Source organism: Phocoena phocoena, chromosome 8 (assembly GCF_963924675.1).
Source record: "Phocoena phocoena chromosome 8, mPhoPho1.1, whole genome shotgun sequence".
In the NCBI taxonomy this organism is placed as follows: domain Eukaryota; kingdom Metazoa; phylum Chordata; class Mammalia; order Artiodactyla; family Phocoenidae; genus Phocoena; species Phocoena phocoena.
The window spans coordinates 104398744-104408512 of NC_089226.1; positions in this window are offsets into that span (position 1 = coordinate 104398744).

Here is a 9769-nt window from a genome sequence, read left to right on the forward strand (position 1 = left end):
GGATTGAGAGATGACTAAAAACCAGCTTCTACTCTTCAATTGGCCAGCATCCAGTAGGGACAGGCACGGAAGGAAATACTTCCAGAAAAGACACTCTATGTGATGTGCTAGAGGGAGCGTCCAGGTACTGTGGGAGAGGAGCCTGACTGACCTGCTGGAGCAATCGTGGAAGGCTTTACAGGAGAGGGTTTTGAAGGATGAAGAGGAGTTTACATGGAGAGAAGCAAATAGAGGGCATTCCAGGCAAAAGGAATTGCACTGAGCAAAAGCTTGGAGGCAAGAAACAGTTTGTTGTGTTTGGGGAATAGTTAGTAGGGCATCGTGGCTGAAGCTTAAAGTGTGTGGCCTGAGGGATGGCAAGGGCTAGACAAAAGGCCAAAGCGATGGGTGAGAAAATACAACAAAAATATCTGACCTGATTTCTGACTTACCGAGACATTTAGAGAAAATACTCTGCCACCTCCCAGGCTAAAAAAAGAAAGAGCAGAGTCTTAAGAATTACCCTGAAGAAGAATCTTCGGTCATTTGTTCCTCCCCCACAGAAGCATCCATGCCAACTCTATCCCAGACTCCCTCGAGGGGGTGGGTATGGATGGTTTTTGGAGTTCTGATGCACTGGGCTCTGAGGGGTGGGCAGGACAAGTTAGAGCTGGTGGCAGGGGGAGGAGGTCAGTGTCCTGACAGTAGGCTTCATGGTGGAGCTGGAGGTGGGCAGTGCCCAGCCCCACCTGACCCCTTCCTGGGCTCCATGCCCAACCCTGAGCTCATGCCCCTTCATCTTGCCAGGACTGTTCCGGCTCTGTGTCAGCCAGAGGCCTGCTGGTGACACCTGCCACCACCTCCAAATGTTTTCTCCGGCTGCCCCACATCCTGTTTACTCCCGTAAGGGCCTGACCCCTCTCCCTGGGCATCCTGGGGGAGGGTAGCCTCAATCGCATCTCAGGGTCTTCGGGCAGGGGTGGGGGGTTGTTGGGAGACGCATTCCTGTGGTTCTTTTGTCCTATTTTTTATTATTATTTATTTATTTTATTTATTTATTTTTGGCTGCGTTGGGTCTTCATTGCTGCATGCGGGCTTTCTCTAGTTGCGGCAAGCGGGGGCTACTCTTCGTTGCGGTGTGCGGGTTTCTCATTGCAGTGGCTTCTCTTGTTGCGGAGCACAGGCTCTAGGCGCGTGGGCTTCAGTAGTTGTGGCACGCGGGCTCAGTAGTTGTGGCTCACGGGTTTAGTTGCTCCGTGGCATGTGGGATCTTCCCGGACCAGGGCTCGAACCCGTGTCCCCTACACTGGGGAGGCGGATTCTTAACCACTGTGCCACCAGGGAAACCCTTTTGTCCTATGTTAACAGTGACTTCTTGGTGATGGTGCCTGCACTTTTCTGGTCTCACCCCCCAGAGGAGGCTGAGCCAAGGCAATTCCGGGTCTGGGGAAAGAACTTGGAGGCCAGGGACATGTAAGACTTTCCTAGGCCCCAGGGCCTCTTTCTCCTGAAAGCCTCATCCTACAACACAACACATCACACAAAATGGGTCCACACTTCACAGAAATAGAATTCTGTATCACACTATACTGACGTGCAGTTGTCAGAATATTTGTGTGAGATAAAATATTAACTTTGATTTTCTTTCCTTATTTTGAAGGCAATAATTTTCCCAGGTGCCAGACGTTGTAGGCCAAACTGGATTGGAGGTACCAGACTGTTTCTGAAGAATTTCTGACAGAGGCTCCCAACCCCTCAGCCCTCAGGAGCCTCCGCTCTGAACCCCGCAGTGTCCCCCGGCACAACCTCACCCTTAGTGACAAACCTTCTGGGAAATCAACATTCTCACTAAATATGAAGGGCTTGTCTCCCGATCCAGCCCGGGCACACAGTGGGTGCTTAATAAATGTGCCTTGATGGGCTTCCATATAACCTTTCCTCCTCAAAGAAGGCCTGAGCCTGGAGGGCCGGCCTGACCTGTCCCACGCTTCCTGCGGGGCTGGGTTTCCCTTTGGAATGGTCACAACACACACTTGAGGCAGAAACCAAGATGTTCCCCTTGGGCAGTGGGACTTCAGGGAATCACACTTGTTTCCCTTTTTCTGTTTACTAGTATTTTACAGTCTTTCTCTCGGGAACACATCTGACTACCGTAATGGTGAAAGGAAAAAACGAACACTGCGCGTATTAGGTGTGCTTTACATTTCAGATGCACCATCTCACTGCTACTGCTCATCACAGCGAGCCTGTGAGAGGAAGGACGAGGAATGCTCATTGTACAAACGGGAAAACTGAGGTTCTTAGGTCGGAACCCTAGTGGCAAGAAACCTATTGCAAAAGACAGGGGGAGCCCCCGCTGCTTGTTACCTCCACAGCAGGACTGACAGTAGGGACAAAGGCTCAGGGTCTGGGGCTATGCTCAGGGGTGGGGCGCAGCACGTGGACGGGCACAGGCCGGGGTTCAGGGACGAGAGGGGGTGAGGGAAAGCCTGGGCCCAGGGAGGGAGGCCCCAGGGCTGGACAGGTTGGCAGGCTAGGGACTTGGAACTGGAGCCCAGGTACCCATGTGGGTGGCAAAGCCTTCAGATATGCTCCCACCTCCATCTCCACTGCAACCCTCTTGTTCCAGCAAAAGGGTTCCTTCTGACTTGCATTTAAGCCCTCAAGATAAAGTCCAAACTCCTGGGACCCACAAGACCCTGCTCAGTCCTTTCTCACCTCCACAGCCCCGTTTTGCTTCTTTCCCATCCCCAAGTGAATTTCATTCCCTCAACAAATACTTATGGGCACCTCCCAGGTGCTGCACGTGCAGGGTTGATCAGGTGAAACCCCCTCCCTACTCTCACGGAGTTTACAGCCCAGCGAACTGCAGCTCCTTGGTATCTGCAGTTTCCTCTGCTTGGAATGCCTGGCCTATACCTAGTCATCTTTTAGGTCTTAAAGGTCACCTCCTCCAGGAAGCCCTCCCCCCTCAGATTGGATGGGCCACCCTTCCTTTGCCCTCCCACGGTGCTCTGTACTCCCTTATCACATCGCCTTGTAACTTGGTCATAAGTTGGCCTTCACTATCAGGCTGTGAGCCCCCTGAGGGTAGGGTCTATCTCACTCATTGGCCCTCAGACCAGCATCCACTTGAAAACGTAGGGGCTTATAAATGTCAGCAGGTAAATGGGGCAAAAGAGCCTTGCAGTCAGCACTGGGGCTGGTTTCCCCATTGGCTCAAAATGATAATAAGAGCCATCACTTATGGAGCCGCACTCCAGATTGTAACCCATCTAGGAGACAGTTACATTTATTTTGCAATTTGCAGAAACTGAGGCCTAGAGAGGTTATAAAATTATCCAAGGTCCCACAGCAACTTTGGTGCTCTTAATCTTGTGTACTGCCTCTGAGGGTTGTGGAGAAGGTTAACAGATGTCAGATGTTTAGTGTGAAGGAAATACACACTAAAAGGGGGCGGCAGTGGTTGCTCCCCCAGGGGGAGGGGAGTCCCGGGAGATAAGCTGGGGCTCTGAGGCCCAGGAGGGCCAGCCTTTCTTCTGGGAGGTTGAGGGTGATGAGAATCTGCCTGTCATTCCCAAATTCTGGGTCTCAAAGAATGGCACCTGTGTCTTCACAGGTGGCAGGCGCCAGAGTCTGGCAGGAAAGGGGGTATGGCTGGCTTGGGCCAGAGTAATTCAGGGAAATGGACTCCCGGAGTGGGGAGGGGAGGTCCGAGACCAGCTGCTGGGGTGAGGGCCCAGTCAGGCAGCGTATAGGGTCTCAGGACAGAAAGGGGTCCTTCGGGGCCACCGGTAACAAGCCTTGTATGGGGCTGAGGTCTCTCCCAGGCACTTTTTTTTTAAAATAAGTTTTTACAGGGCTTCCCTGGTGGCGCAGTGGTTGAGAGTCCGCCTGCCGATGCAGGGGACACGGGTTCGTGCCCCGATCCGGGAGGATCCCACATGCCGCGGAGAGGCTGGGCCCGTGAGTCATGGTCGCTGGGCCTGCGCGTCCGGAGCCTGTGCTCCGCAACGGGAGAGGCCACAACAGTGAGAGGCCCGCGTACAGCAAAAAAAAAAAAAAAAATAAGTTTTTACATTCTTTTTCTCTTTAATACTTATTTATTTATTTATTTTTTGGCTGTGTTGGGTCTTAGTTGCGGCACGCGGGCTCTTCGTTGTGGCGCTTGGGCTTCTCTCTAGTTGTGGCATGTGGTTTTCTCTCTCTAGTTGTGGCACACGGGCTCCAGGGCACGTGGGCTCTGTAGTTTTGCGGCATGCGGGTGCTCTCGTTGAGGCACCCAAGCTCAGTAGTTGTGGCATGCGGTCTTAGTTGCCCCGCGGCATGTGGGATCTTAGTTCCCCGACCAGGGATCGTCCCCTGCATTGGAAGGCGGACTCTTTACCACTGGACAACCAGGGAAGTCCCCCAGGCACTCTTGTTTACACACCTCCCTTAATGGGGAGCTTGCTGCCCCTCCGAGATGCTCTCAGTCTGGGGGGCTGAGCTGACATCCGCCTCCCTGAACATTCCTCAGGTGGCCTGGTGCTCAAGGCCCACCTGGATCCCCCCCTTCCCCCTTTCCTCCCTGCAGCCCTTCCAGGTACTGAGCAGGCCATCCAGATCTTTCTGGGTTTTAGGCAAGATTCCTAATTCTCTCCTCTTTGCCCCAACCCTGCCATTCAAGGCCTCAGCCCTTGCGCCCACCCCAATCACTACTCCAGGCCCCTGGTCTACAGCCCCCCTCCCTGGGCTGAGGCCCCACCGGCCAGTTAACTGGGCACTGAAAACACTGAATGGTCCTGCCTTGGACCTTGTCTGTGAGGTTCTCCCATGTCCCTGTCTCTTCCTGGCGAGGTTACAGGCCCATATCAAGTGTGGCCATGGCTGAGAGGCCTCATCTGACCCCTAGGTCGGGGCTGCTCTGCCCCCAGACCCCGTGGCCCTCTGCTCAGTGCCTTTGGTGCAGGTCGGGGTTCAAACCCTCTGTATGAGGTTCTTGGGGCTGCTGTAACAAATGACCACAAACTTGGCAACTTAAAGCAACAGAACTTTATTCTCTCACAGTTCTGGAGGCCAGAAGTCTGAAATCAAAGTGTCAGCGGTGCTGGTTCTATCTGGAGACTTGAGGGAGAATCTCTCGCATGCCTCCCTGCCAGCTTCTGGTGGCAACTGGTGACCCTTGGCGCTCCTTGGCTTGGGGATTCCTAACTCCACTCTCTGCCTTGTCTTCACCCGGCCTTCTCCTCTCTGCATCTGTGATCTTCCTTAGAAGGACACCAGTCATTGGGTTGAGGACCCACCCTATATCCAAGGTGATCTCATCTTGAGATCCTTAATTACCTCAGCAAATATATTTCTTTATTTTTCCATTCACAGATACCAGGGGTTAGGACTTGAACATATCTTTTTTTTTTTTTTTGGAGGGGGGCACAATTTATCTCACTCCAGCATCCCATCAGGGGTCAGGGACAGTGTCAACCTCACCCGCACATCCCCACAAAAAAATGCTCTTTGGAAGAAAAGAGGTGTTGTTGACAGGACTCAAGGACTGGGAATCCAAGTAACATGTCCAGAATAGATGCCAGGGTTGGTAGGGGAGCTTGGCGGGTGGAGTAGATGGAATGGCAACCACAGATACAACGGGCTAGCAACACTGCCTCCCAAATACCAGCTTCTCTGGAGAGGACTGGGGAAAGGGCCTGGTTGCCCTCTGTCTGGGCACTGAGGCCGGGCTGTGAGCACAGCATGGTCCCCAGCAACTGGGACCTGTTGGAAACCTGGGACCTTGTGGGCAAAACCCAGGTTGGAGAATAAAGGGTTGAGGGGTTGCAGCATGGGGAGGGGGAGGGGGAGGGGCGGTTGGTGGGATGGAGGCTTGGCATGGGAGTCTGAGGACATAGATGGACGTAGCTATTCTCTCCGGCCTTCCACAGGCAGCTGGGACCCTCGTGGCCTCCCGACTCCAACATCGACATTCCCTGGAGGCTGGGACTGCCAAAGACAGTGGTGGGGTGGGGGCAATGGAAGGACCATCTCAGCCAGTGAATGTGGGCCCAGAGAGCTGACGGGCCTGGGAGTGAGGTGGGGAGAGTCACAGCAACCCTGGGCCTTTGAGCCGTAGAGGCAGGTGGACAGATTGATACCCAGCAGGAGAGAAGGGGCTGGCAGACAGGTCGCCCTGGGCGCGTGCTGGGTGGCTGGAACAGGGGCCCCTACCTCCAGAGCTGCAGCTCCCTCTTGGGTTTCCTCTGCCCTAATGCCAGTGGCAGCTTTGTCCCCAACCGAGGGGCTCTTAGTTGCAGATGACAGAGGCAGCCCAGGTGTCCTGTGCGTACAGAGACTGATGGTCCCTGCAACAGGGAGGCAGGGAGGCTGAAGCCAGCTCTGGGAGAACTGTCCCTGCTACCCCAACAGCATTTGCATCTCCAGGCCTCCCTTGGGCTGCCCTCATCAACACTCACCCATCCTGCGTCCCGGCCCCTTGCCTCATGCTCTCTGCGTCCCAGCGGGCAACTCTCCAAGGAGCTGTGTTGGTGGCAGTTGCTCAAGGGGCCACTGCCTTACCCTGGCATAGATGAGGGAGGCATGTGGGATCAGGCAAGGTGGGTGCCTTCAGGTGATGGGTTGATGGGAGCCCCAACTGGGAGCAAAGGGAACATAAAGGGCTTCTTGGAGAGAGGGGGCTCAGGATTTGGGGCCAGGGCTCGTGGGCTCCACATGGCCAGTGATTTCAGCTCTCCTGGACTTGGGTTCCTCATTAGCAAAAGAGTAGCATCAGCCTGGCAGGATCAAATGAGATAATGAATAGAAAGAGGGTTTGAAACATGTCTGACAGATCCCAGCAGTTGTGGCTTCACTGCTAGTATCCCTTTGTGTCTAGTGTTCTGATCTTTATGAATTTCCTTCCTATATGTGACCAGAAAAAAACTGTGAATACAGAAGTGTCCAGCGGTTCCTGCCCCCCTTGCTGGCAAGGAGGGCTCTGGATCTCTATGAGGTGGGAGTGGGAGGAAAGGCATTGAAGAGGCCAGAGGGAGGCCAGAGAGCTCATGGCTGGAGCAAAACATCATCACGAAGAGGCAGGCTGAGGGCAGGGTTGGGAAAACCTGAACGGAGAGCTCAGGAAAGAGCGGGTGATAGCGGCAGCTCCCATTCCCTGAGGCCTTGCTCTACACCGGGCACCAGCTCCTTTAATGCTCCTCCAAGCTTGTGAGGTGAGAGGAACTTCAGCCCCATTTTACTGATGAGGACATTGAGCTCAGAGAAGTGAAACCACTTGTCAGGGATGGAAATGCAAGTTCACGTCTGCCTGACCTCAGAGCTCATGCCCACGGGGATTAGGCTGAGCCTCTCCGAACACGAAAGAGTCGGGCCCGCAGGAGGCCCAGGTCTCAAGATGCAGAGCGGGCAAGCTCCCGGCCAGGGCCCTGGCAATGTGGAACTGCTGCTGGAGCACTGGCCTTGGGGCCCACGCTCCTGTCCTGACTCCAGAACTCCCCCACTGCGCAGCCTTGGCTGGCCCTTCCTTTCTCTGGGCCTTAGTTTCGTGATCTGTAGCTGGGCTGACTTCACACCCAGCAGCCGCAGGGGTAGAGCATCCTTTGGGCCAGACCTCAGGGCGACGCCTCACCTAAGGCGCCCTTGCTCTTCAGGAACTGGTCGCAATTGTCCCAGAGGCTGATGAAGAACGAGGAGGGGTCCCGCTGGGAGATGGATTGAGCAGGCTCACAGCCGTGACAGCCCCACCAGGACAGGCTGGTGCAGAAGACGGTGGGGAGCCAGTGACGCGCTGGCTCCAGCTACCGGGGTGTGGGAACTTCATGACAAGTTCAAGGGAGATGATGACACAGGCTGTGGTCTTCACTGACCAGCACTGTAGCCACATCTTAGACTCCAAGTAAGTCACGTAGGACCTTCCTATCCCTGGGGAGGTTCCAAGGTCCAGAAAGTTTCTGGCCAGCTTGCCCCCCACCTCTCTTTAGCACACTCATTTATTCCCCCAACATTTATTGAGTACCTACTGTGTGCCACATACTGTCCCAGATATACTACAGGGGAAAAAAACAAAACAAAACAGATCTGTCAAAGTGTAGCGTTGAAAGAAAGGACTCTGGAACCAGGCTGCCTGGGTTCAAACCTTGGCTCTGCTACTTTCCAGCTGTGTGACCGTGAGCAACTTATATAACCTCTCTGAGCCCCAATTGCCTCAACAGTAAAATAGGGCTAAGAAGAGCATCCCCCCATGGAGTTGGGGTGGAGATTCAATGCCTTAATGTGATGTCTGAAGATCACTTGGCACACGGTAAGTGTGCCGTGTGTTTGTGATCATCAGTCCCCTGGCAGAGGCGGAAAATGAACTGTGAACAAATAAAATAATTGCAGATTATGGCTAGTGTGCTGTAGGAAACGAACAGCACGCTGTGGGTGGAGGGCTCTAGGTGGCGTCGTCAGGAGGGTCTCTCCGAAGAGGTGACTTCTTTAGGGTGATGTGCAGAGGGTGAAGGGAGCAGTCTTGGCAAGAACAGGGAAAGCACCTTCCAGGCAGAGACCAGCCAGTGAGAATCCCTGAGGAGGAAAACAGCTTGGCAGGTGTTGGGAACACCAGAAGGCTGACAGGCAGGAGATTGGTGGGTGAGGACAGCATGGCATGTCAGAGAGGCCAGCAGGCCCTTGTAAACCACAGAAAGGAGTTTGGCTTTTTTCCAGTGCAGTGGGCAGCCACACAAGGTTTTTGTGTGTTTCTGTAAGTGGTATTGGAGTGTATCGCACATGTAGAAAAGTATACAAATCATAAGTGTGCAGTGCTGCAAATTTTCAAACACACGCACACACAAAACAGAGCTGGGGGGAGGGGTGCGGGGGACCCTGCACTGGGATCAAAACCAGAACATGGACAGCATCCCAGAATCCCCCTCAGGCCCCTCACAGTCACCACCCCATGGTAACCGCCATGATGACTTTTTTTTTTTTTTTTTTTTTGCGGTACGCGGGCCTCTCACTGTTGCGGAGCACAGGCTCCGGACGCGCAGGCTCAGCCGCTCCGCGGCATGTGGGATCTTCCCAGACCGGGGCACGAACCCGTGTCCCCTGCATCGGCAGGCAGGCTCTCAACCACTGCGCCACCAGGGAAGCCCCGCCATGATGGCTTTTAACAGCAGAGAGAAGTTCTGCCTGCTTTTCGAACTCTCTGTAAATGGAATCATACACCATGTGGTCTTTTGTGGCCGGTTTCTTTCATTCAACTTTACAAGCAAGAGTCATCCACCTGTTGCAGGGGGTGGTAGCTCTTTTCTCCTCTTTGTTGCACGTGTGCCATTGTGACTGTACCGCCATGCATTTACATACTCTCCTGTGGATAGGCGCTTGTAATTCCTGTCTTTGGCACACATGCATATGCTTTTCTGGTCACTGAAGGGTTATTACATGAAATTGGCAAGATCTCCTTTCAAGCTCACTCCAGACTCCAGTTTCCACATCAGCCCACTGGGCTGACACCAGAAGCAGAACAGCCTCAACTTCACCTTTTTTTTTTCTAATTGAAGTGTAGCTGATTTACAATGTGGTGCTAATTTCTGCTGCATAGAAAAGTGACTCCGTTATACACATACAGACACTTTTTAATATTCTTTTCTATTATGGTTTATCCCAAGAGATTGGATATAGTTCCCTGTGCTTACAATAGGACCTTGTTGTTCATCCATTCTGAATGTAATAGTTTGCATTTACTAACTCCAAACTCCCAGTCCCTCCTTCTCCCTCCCTCCCTCCCCCTTGGGAACCACAAGCCTGTTCTCTATGTCTGTGA